Source organism: Periplaneta americana, chromosome 9 (genome assembly GCF_040183065.1).
Source record: "Periplaneta americana isolate PAMFEO1 chromosome 9, P.americana_PAMFEO1_priV1, whole genome shotgun sequence".
Classification (NCBI taxonomy): Eukaryota; Metazoa; Arthropoda; class Insecta; order Blattodea; family Blattidae; genus Periplaneta; species Periplaneta americana.
In genome coordinates, this window is record NC_091125.1 from 61,322,393 (window position 1) to 61,332,369 (window position 9,977).

At 37.1% G+C, this 9,977-nt stretch overlaps 1 non-coding gene across 1 annotated transcript; it reads right to left on the bottom strand.

Annotated features, from left to right (window-relative positions):
* Nucleotides 1-9,521: 9,521 nt before the first annotated feature.
* TRNAS-GCU (transfer RNA serine (anticodon GCU)) lies at nt 9,522-9,603 on the bottom strand. Its single transcript has one exon. It is a non-coding gene; the product is annotated as a tRNA-Ser (tRNA).
* Nucleotides 9,604-9,977: the final 374 nt, after the last annotated feature.

Consider the following 9,977-nt stretch of genomic DNA (forward strand, 5'->3'; position numbering starts at 1 on the left):
TAATGACCAAGATAATGGCGTGATTATGTTGAAGTTAATGACGTAATTGTGACCAACTTACTGGAGCGATTATGATCAGGGTGATAGCTGGATTATGATCAACATGGTGGCGTGATAATGATCAAGATAATGGCGTGATTATGATGAAGATAATGACAAGATTATGATCAAGGTAATGGAATGATTATAATCAATATGATGCCGTGATTATGGTTAAAGTAATGGCATGATTGTGATCAAGATGACGACGTGGTTATGATCAAGATAATGTCTGATTATAATCAAGTTGATAACATGATTATGGTCAAGGTGATGGCGTGATTATGATTAAGATAATGGCGTGATTATTTTATAGTTAATGGCGTAATTATGAACAATGTAATTTAGTGATTATGAGAAAAGAGATGGGGGAACATAATCATGATAATGGCGTGCTTTTCATAAAGATAATAGCGTGATTTTGGTCAAGATTGTGGTTTCATTATGATCAAGTTGACGGAATGATGATTATAATGATATGATGACTAAAGTGATGATACGACTATATTTAAGATTATTCTCATTAACATTTAACGGAATATGGTTAAGTCTGTGGTTACATCAGTCTTCCTTTGCTGAAGATAGATTCTTAATAATTTGTGACTAAACTTGAGCTGAACGAAGATAAGAAGGGAGGTAAATACAGTTAGTCCAAACCATAACAGTTCTGGAGCGAGCTTAAATACGTCTGTATCTCGACGTCTGATCATTCTTGACATTACCTTCTAAAAAATAAACAAGTTTACAAATAAGAAGTACTGCTACAGATTTTCGGTCATTAAACTCTGCAATAATAAATGTAAATTACCATTTAATACTATTTATTCCGTAATGTATACTTATAATGTGGTCGGCGCTACTTAATCCTGTTTCAAATTAACAGTATCGCTGAACCTCTTTCATTTTTTGCACATTACGCTACCATCTACACATACCCAGTTATTAAGGCCAACAGTAAAGAACATGACGCAAATTAAAGGTAAACTAATTAGATTTTAATTATTTCCATACCAAACATAACTAGCATCGGGTTTCGCTGACAATAAAGGAATAGGTTCCGAGAAACAAGAGGACGCAGGCCGAGCTCTCCTTTTGCTGTTTTATAATGTCAACAGGACATAATTATTATAATGTCAATGTAATAATAGTAATAAAACTCGTTTAATTAATATTTAGCATGAAATACAAACTCCCCGAAGAATCGGAAAAGTAAGGTGAAAGGAGTAATAGAATATCCGACACAAGTAATCATACTCCAAAGTTTCTCCAACTGTTTTGTTCGCTAGCACACTAGCTGTTTCGTACATTAAATTCTTAATGACAATAAAATATCAGTTGCTTCAAAATATACATAGTACAGTGAGTTACAAAATTGCTATTGATTGCATTGGCTCTTCGAAAGGCAGGACCTGGGAAGTATCTATACACTTAGGCACGCATAGGCCTAATGTGTGTCTTATACAGGATGAGTCAAGAGGAAAGGTACATGGTTTTAGGGGTGATCATATTGGTGATTCTGAACGGAAAAGTGTACATGAACATCTGCCCTGTTCTTAAAAGTTTCGGAGAAAACTAATGGAAACAATGAGGAACGGGAAAAGTGCAGCTGATAGTAAATTAAATCATTGTTCTGTTTAATTGTGTACTTTTCTTTACAGAACATGTTCAAAAAGTTCACCGTCAACTTCAATGTAATTTGCAGCTCTTGTAGACAGCTGCTGTGTTGCTGATCTGAGCTGATTCGGACATTCCTTTACTTGAGCACAAGCATGTAAAATGCGAGCGAGAAGTTCCTCCCTTGTTTCCACTTTGCGCTTGTAGACGTCGCTCTTAAGCCAATCACACGCACAGTAATCCAATGGAATAAGGTCGGATGACCTCGGTGGCCAATAAATCACTCCATCGCGACGGATCCAACGCCCAGGATAACATTCCCCAAATGCCTGTCGGCGACGCACAGAGGGAGTTGGCCTAGGGATAAGTGAGGTTATCTGTTCGAAATCTGGGTACGCAGCGAACCTTAGTGTGGTCAGCCGGTTTGGGTTTGGGAATGCGCCTAGCTTGAGGGTTAGCGCAATAGATCTTGAAAGGTCGCAGTGCTCGGTCATAGTGCCTTCCTCCCGAAAGTCCATTCAATTCCAATATTCATTGGAAATGTGTGGCAACGGGATCAAAATAAAAGTTCAAAACTATTTGAGTTCTCCAATAATGATCTGACAACTTTTATTTCCAGAAAGTGTATCGGGAATGGCATATTTGGCACTCACTTTTCCATACATATCTCCATATTTTAACGTCTGTGCGAGAACCAGGAACCGTTAGCAGTCAACTGCCCCAAATGACCTCAAATCTCATGCACACATGGGCACACATTTCTCGGTTGTCAACTCCTGCGACGGTATAGGTATACATTTCCCATAGTCACTTCAAGTTTTATCTCTTGCAACGCATGCATGACGGGAAATATGAGTTAGGCCTACCAGTCAAACCATTGCATTAGTATACAGTTCGCCGCATACAGGACAATATAAAAAACGAAATTATTTTACAGTGGTGTTGAACACAGATTTAAAATCTGTCCCACTGGTACTTTTTAAATTGCCATCCGACTCTGTTGTTTTAAACTCTCTAGCAGCGGTTTTTTCCTTCACTACTTTTTCTCTAGAGAGACTGTTTCAGCATATAGGCTTTCACGCCAGTGTCTGTGATAAATTTTTCAGGGCTGAGATGCCACGGTCTATCATTCTACCAGTAGACCACGGCATCTCGGCCCGGAAAACCTATATCACAGAGACTATTTTCTTTGCGATGCACCATGTTATTTTGATAAATTTGAATTTTTCTTCTAGTGCTTATGTACCGTTATTTAAATAATAAACTGATCTTGAAAAACAGAAATCAAGAAGTAAAACAAAAACATTTGAAACAGTAGCTGATCCTTGATCGAACCGCACACGAAACAATAAGCCCGCGCGAACTCAATTATTAAGTAACTGATATAAGAGGAGACTTGGGTTCGATGCCTTGGCACTAGCCCACCCCACAAAACCGCTTCGCAAAGAGCCCGGCCCGGCTCGCATTGTGACGTCATGGGTTTCTTCCGTGCGAAACTGTTAGGCCCAGTGCGTTGCATTGCGGAAGCAGCCCATGGGCTGGGCTGTTGTGCAGGTCTTTGGTTCTAGGTCTCGTTCAAATGTGTGGGAAGTGATGCGTATCTTGATTTATAATCTTTTCCTAACAATTATTTATGTTTGTATTACTTTAATATTTCTCATAACATATGAAAGTGAATCAAATAGGAAGAATGAATATTCAAAATAGATTCCGTAGAAATATTTTTCAACAATAGTGAAGCAACCATTACAGCGCCTAGTGACATATTGCAAGTTACTTCGATGAATACCTACCTATTAAGTTTGCTTTTCACTGAAATATTTTAGACAAATCAGAACCCTACTGGGCCAGGATCTTACACGCTGCATGCTCTTTCATTATTTTACGTTTTTCTTTATTTAATGTACAGCAAATACAGAGTGATCGAAAAGATTTTTGTGAAATGCTGGATGGTGAAAGTTACGGTTATTTTGAACAGAAAATACGGTATGGTTGCAGAGATATCACTTTTAAATTTGATTTGAAACACGGTGATATTATGATGTGATTTCAATTACATGAGGTTGCTCTTTCTTAATTAGGTGAAGGTCCAGTGTCATGTTAACATGACGTCGCAGGAGTCTTACCATTTGTGTGAATGTCTGATGTTATATTGCGAAACCTTCTTTCGAAGAAAGCTAAGCCCCACAACGATTATAGAGCCATTTATGAGTGAGTGGGGGAGAACTACTTTATTGACAAATTAACTCCTCAAACATTTCATTATAGACAACTTCCAAGTTAATTTACTGAAATTCTCGTAAATAACCGTTCAAATGGTTCCTATTTCGTTTTGCCTTAGGTTTATATACCAGTTCTTGCTGTTATTACTGAACCGTACAACATAAAAAACAAATAAATTAAGTTGTTCCTGTGACTGACAACTCAAATATTTCTAGGTGACTTTAAGTAATGCCTTCTGGTGATTTTCTTTAAACATTCTCTGGCACTTTATTTTATTTCGTTGTTGACTAGTAGTTTCTCAATTTATTGAGAAGGTGTAACTTTGACCACTTAAAAATGTTATCTCGTGAAGCTTACTTACACTTGAGGGAAAGAGGGCAGTGGACTGGAAAACTTCCCTTTCTCGCTACGCTTCCACTTGTAGTAACTCACTTACCCCCACCGCAAAGTTCCTACTAGTGTCCTGCAATGTTCGAACATGAAAACTTCGTCTTATTTCATATTAAAAACTAATCGCAAGGTCTGTGCTAAAATCCTTAAAAGGTTAAAACATGAAAAGATGAGAGTGGAAAACAACGAATATTTAAGCAAGGTAGAACAACTACAAAAGGATTCCTTGTGCAGAGCCAACATCGGCTAATATATAACTTTGCCATACCGGTAATCTACGAACTTGAACCGAACATAGCGCCTGTAATGCACGACGGTAGTTCCTACTATATGATATTGCAACGCATGGATTTGGTTTCACGAGAGAACGAATGGCCTATATAAGATTTGCCTAATTTTGTTTCATACTAGGGCTATATCTAATTTTACTTCTTTTCGTACTCCAAACTAGTACGGAAAATGAAATTGTACTTTATAGTTACTTTCCGGACTCCAGGTCTACCAACATAGGAATACACCATGATAAACCTAGTATGAGAAGACTCAATTATTAGCCTTTTCCTTATTTTGTGGCATTATTTCCTGTTTCTATATTCATTTTACATTATGTATATCGAGTGTGATATAATTAATTTTTATTTTACGCGTTGTCATAAATCAAACGACGTTCCTCTAAATATGAATAAATTCTAACTTCGGTATACATTTTTGGACGGGTCTGTGTTATTGGATGTTATTCCAATAACCACAACTATGATTTCAACGTACAATTTTTAAAAATAATAAAGTAACATAGCACAAAACATATACTTCAAATCATTTTTATGAAAACACAGACATAGAAAAGCTTCAGTTCAGAGACATACTACCCATAATATCAAGCAAATCTTCTTTATCAATCGGACTGGCCTGTAATATGCATTATGTATACAAGCTTGAATTTACCTAATTGAAGTCAATAAATTAAAGATACGTATGGTATTCTTGTCAGTTCGCATTACTGAAATGAATTGAATTTACGAGAGGGAGGCACTATGGCCCAGCACTGCGACCTGTTAAGATCTATTGCGCTAACCCTCAAGCTAGGCGGATTCCCAAACCCAAACCGGCTGACTACACTAAGGTTCGCTGCGTACTCAGGTGTTGAACAGGCAACTCTCACTCGTCCCTAGACCAGCCCCCTCCGATCGGGGAACGCTATGGCATGATGACGAAATGGAGAAATGCCTAATATGGGGAAAAACGGGAGAAACCCGAGAAAAACCCCAACTGCGAACTTGTCCGCCACAAGTGTCACTATGTATTTTTCAATGAAAAATCCCAGACCTGACTGGGACTGAAACCTGGACCGCCTGCGTGACAGGTCAGAGGTCTGACCATTCAATCACTGTTCGTATTAACTTCCTAACTAAACTGAATTAATTTACTTACATATATATACTTACATAAATATTTATTTCGCTTTTGTTGCACTGTTTCTTAAATATCTTATGCAATTTTATTGATACAATTGCACTTACTACATTTAATGCTCCTTTTGAAATCCCACATCACTCTCTTAAATCTTCCGCCATGATTATTCGCAACAATTCTCTCCTTCTCGTCAACTGTTTGTTCAATGACTGAAACTATGGGCCCTGTAATGAGCGTATTATCTGCATACATTTGGTGCATCTCCAACATACAATAATTAACGAATATTAAATATCTTTATGTAGTATAAAACAAACTATTGTACGTAACTCCTTACGAAAGCGTTTTAACGGCACTCGTCACGATGTTCCATACTCGCCTGACGGCTCGTCCGTAAACATCTCACTCGTACCGCAAAGACTCGCTTTCTTAAGAAGTTACGTAAATAAATATTTCATTACCCTTAATTTATTGATAAAGAAATAACCAGAAAATTTCTGACTTTATTTCATTTTCGTACATAACGCATATTATCAAGGCGGTATCTTACAGAAATATCACTATAGTTTATTTGTAGAGTGCATTCATTTTATCTTTCCACGCTCGCATGTATGCAGCTGCACTGCGCACTTAAAAACTACTACTCAGCGTCCTGTCAAATTGAGTACCGTGTCTTTCTCGGGACTAGAAGGCGGTCGGAGCGTGGTGCTGAGGTCATAAAAGCTTGGAGATCTATGTTCATGCAGCCCATGTGCCTTCACTGCGTCTACATTTCTGTTTCTATCGAAGCTAGAGTTGAAATATCGATGTCATGGGCAGTGCGTCATCGACTGAGTTAATTGCGTCGGATCACTTCAAGATCTGAGCAGTCCCATGATACTTACGAAGTAATGTGAAGGCCCCAGGTCAGTTAGTCCGGTCGCGGCAGAAGTGTTCACTAAGTAAGCTGCAACTTTCTGAAACGACGTAATAACGTATAAGAACCGTAAAAAGAGACAAAAAATTGTAATACTGCTAGAATTTTGCCGACAAGAGTACTAACACTTCGCGATAAAATTTCCATCAGCGTTGAAATTCCGAGGAATAAAAGAGGATCTCTATCAAAATGCAACTCACTCCGATGAATACAAAATTAACTTGTTCGCAAGAAGACTACTTTGCTGACATCACAAGAAATCTGAAATATTCAATGCTTGGCACTTTGGGAGACAGTCTGAGCAGAAATTTTTAAGTCAAGATAGTGGTGGAGTTATTTATTTATTTATTTATTTCTTACTTGTCTATTTACCGACGATGTATCAACTACGAAGTTATTTAGCGTCGATGGGATAGGTGATAGTGAGATAATATTTGGTGAGATGAGGCCGAGGATTCGCCATAAATCACCTGATATTTGCCTTACGGTTGGGGAAAACCTCGGAAGAAACCCATCTAGGTAATTAGCCCACAACGTGACAGAGTTCGAATTCGATAGGGAGGTGGAGACTTACTATCTGGTTTAGGCTTTTGGGTGTCCTGGAACTTGACATTTACAGCGTTTCGGAACTACATACAGGTTCCATCATAAGGGAAAATAGATAAGACCAGAGGAATCGCCTATTAGTTTGGGTTCGTTATGCCAGGTTATTGGCCGATTAAAACCTTTGCTCAGTCGTCCGAATTAGCCTGGGGTAACGAGCCTAACAGAGTGGGCGACCTCTCTGGTCTTTTCTATTTCCCATGATGATGAACCTGTATATGTAGTTCCGAAACGTTGAAAATATCATGTTCTAGGACATTGTTACTCAATCTTAATTGTCAATTTCACCAATGGTAAAAAAGGAAAAATAATTAAATAGATAAATAAATAGATAAACAAATAAATAAATGCATAAATAAATAAATAAATTAATTAATTAATTAATTAATAAGTAAATAAATAAATAAAAGGATAAATAAATAAGTGAATAAATAAATAAGTGGATAAATAAATAAATGGATAAATAATAGATGCACAAATGAATAAGTAAATAAATAAATGGATAAGTAAATAAATAAATGGATAAGTAAATAAATAATGGATAAATAAATAGATTAAACAAATAAATAAATGAATAAGTAAATAAATAAATGGATAAATAGGTAAACAAATAAATAAATGAGTACGTAAATAAATAAATTAATAAATAAATCAATAAGAATAGAATGTCTCAGTAGCCTAGTAGTTTGCTGTATTTTCAATTGTAACTAATAATAATAAAAAATACAGTATTATGTCACCGATAAGCAATAATCTATTATGAAGTAATGAATAAATGTAATGTAACACATAAATAATCCCTTTACTACAGAAACAAAATAAAATATTAAAATAATGAGATGAAAAAATGAGAGAGGTGATTTGAACTATGAACGCTTACTTTTAAAGTAGCCTACGGACATCTTGAATAGCTCTGATCACAGAAATGATATTTATTTTCAAAATGAAGTGTTGCTATTTTCTGTAATTAAAAACTCTTCCTACAATATTTTGTCATTAACATTTTCGTCTCCCTTTTAATTCAGATTCACACGATATAGTATGTGTGCGCCAATTTTTGGACACACTGAATAAATGCGCAGAATCAAGTGAGCGATTATCAGGCGTATGTAATATATTATTTTTAATGTTATATTACAACGATATATCGACCACGATCTAACGTAAATCAGATTTTCGATAACAAAATGGTATTAGGAGAGAAATATGTGGATTCTCTATGGGATTACCTGACATTTGCCTTATAGTTACAGGAAACGGAAATATCTCAACCAAGTAATCGACCGAAGCGAGATTAGAATCCAGGCCCAAGTTTCCAAGCCATAGTTGGACGGAGTTAAGCAATAACAGACCAACCGACAATTTGAAAGAAAAAAAGATATTTGCACAAATCAGTTGATTGCAGGCTAATTTAACTCGGCAAAAATTAAGAGTGCGATATCTGAATTTTGCTGCTATTTATAAGCAAAAGTCCGCACCTGTGGAGTAACGGTCAGCGCGTCTGGCCGCGAAACTAGGTGCGCGGGTTCGAATCCCGGTCCGGGCAAGTTACCTGGTTGAGGTTTTTTCCGGGGTTTTCCCTCAACCTAATACGAACAAATGCTGGGTAACTTTCGGTGCTGGACCCCGGACTCATTTCACCGGCATTATCACCTTCATTTCGTTCAGACGCTAAATAACCTGAAATGTTGATACAGCGTCGTAAAATAACTCAATAAAATAAATAAAATATATGCGAAAATTCGTTTATTGCATAAAATTCATTTATTTATTTTGCTTTGAAATGTTAATTCAACTGCTGGTCTCTTATTAAAAATCGGGTAGCCTTTTCTGGTAATATTTGTGGTATTCTTTTTGTAATACTCGTAGTATGAATGTTATAATACTTCTTGCAGAAAATGTTTTATTAAAAAACATTTATTTCATTGGTCAATATCTCGAAACAGGTTTTTGGCGCTTGGTCCCATATTGCGTAACTCCGTCCAGTTGATACATAGAGAGACGGAAATAGTGACTGCGAAATTGTTACAGTCCCAGTGGGATTCGAACCCATGCCCGGTTCCAGCGCAACCTCAGAGTAGGGACTGCCGCTCGCTTATCCTCCGACAGCCCGGTGGCCTATTTCAGTCCGGATAGTTCAATTTTCTTCACAGAACCAATGCACCACAGTCTTGTTGAGTCCCCCTTTTAGCAGTACTTACGAAAACTATACCTGATAATAACGAAAAATATTAGTAATATTTGCATTGCACTGTGCGAAAGCTACTATACTTTACAGGAAACATCCGTCTGCTCGCATGCGTGTGAATTAAAAAATGTGTATCGACGAGGATGGGATTCGAACCCACGCGTGCAGAGCACATTGGATTAGCAGTCCAACGCCTTAACCACTCGGCCACCTCGTCTACCGACCTTTATACCTAAGTGAGCAACAGTTATCTGTCTTGTTCGTCATCCGTCATTTAACTTTCAAGAGATAAAATGCTGACACCATCCTACTTTATCTTCTGTTCAAATAATTGTATGTTAGTTCTACGAGACAATTATTCGTATATGAACAGCTGAACTCTAAGAAGTATGTTTCATAATTTTCTGCAATTGTCGTACAAGTTAATTCTCTCCAGGTGTCGATATTTTGTGTCGCTTCTTCCACTGTCACGAACAAACCATGCCATATTGTCAAGCTCTCAACTGTATCGGCAAAATACTGAACTAAACGTCTTATGTCATTCTTGACAATCCCAGAGCGCATGTAACATCAAACCTACCAACCTACGAG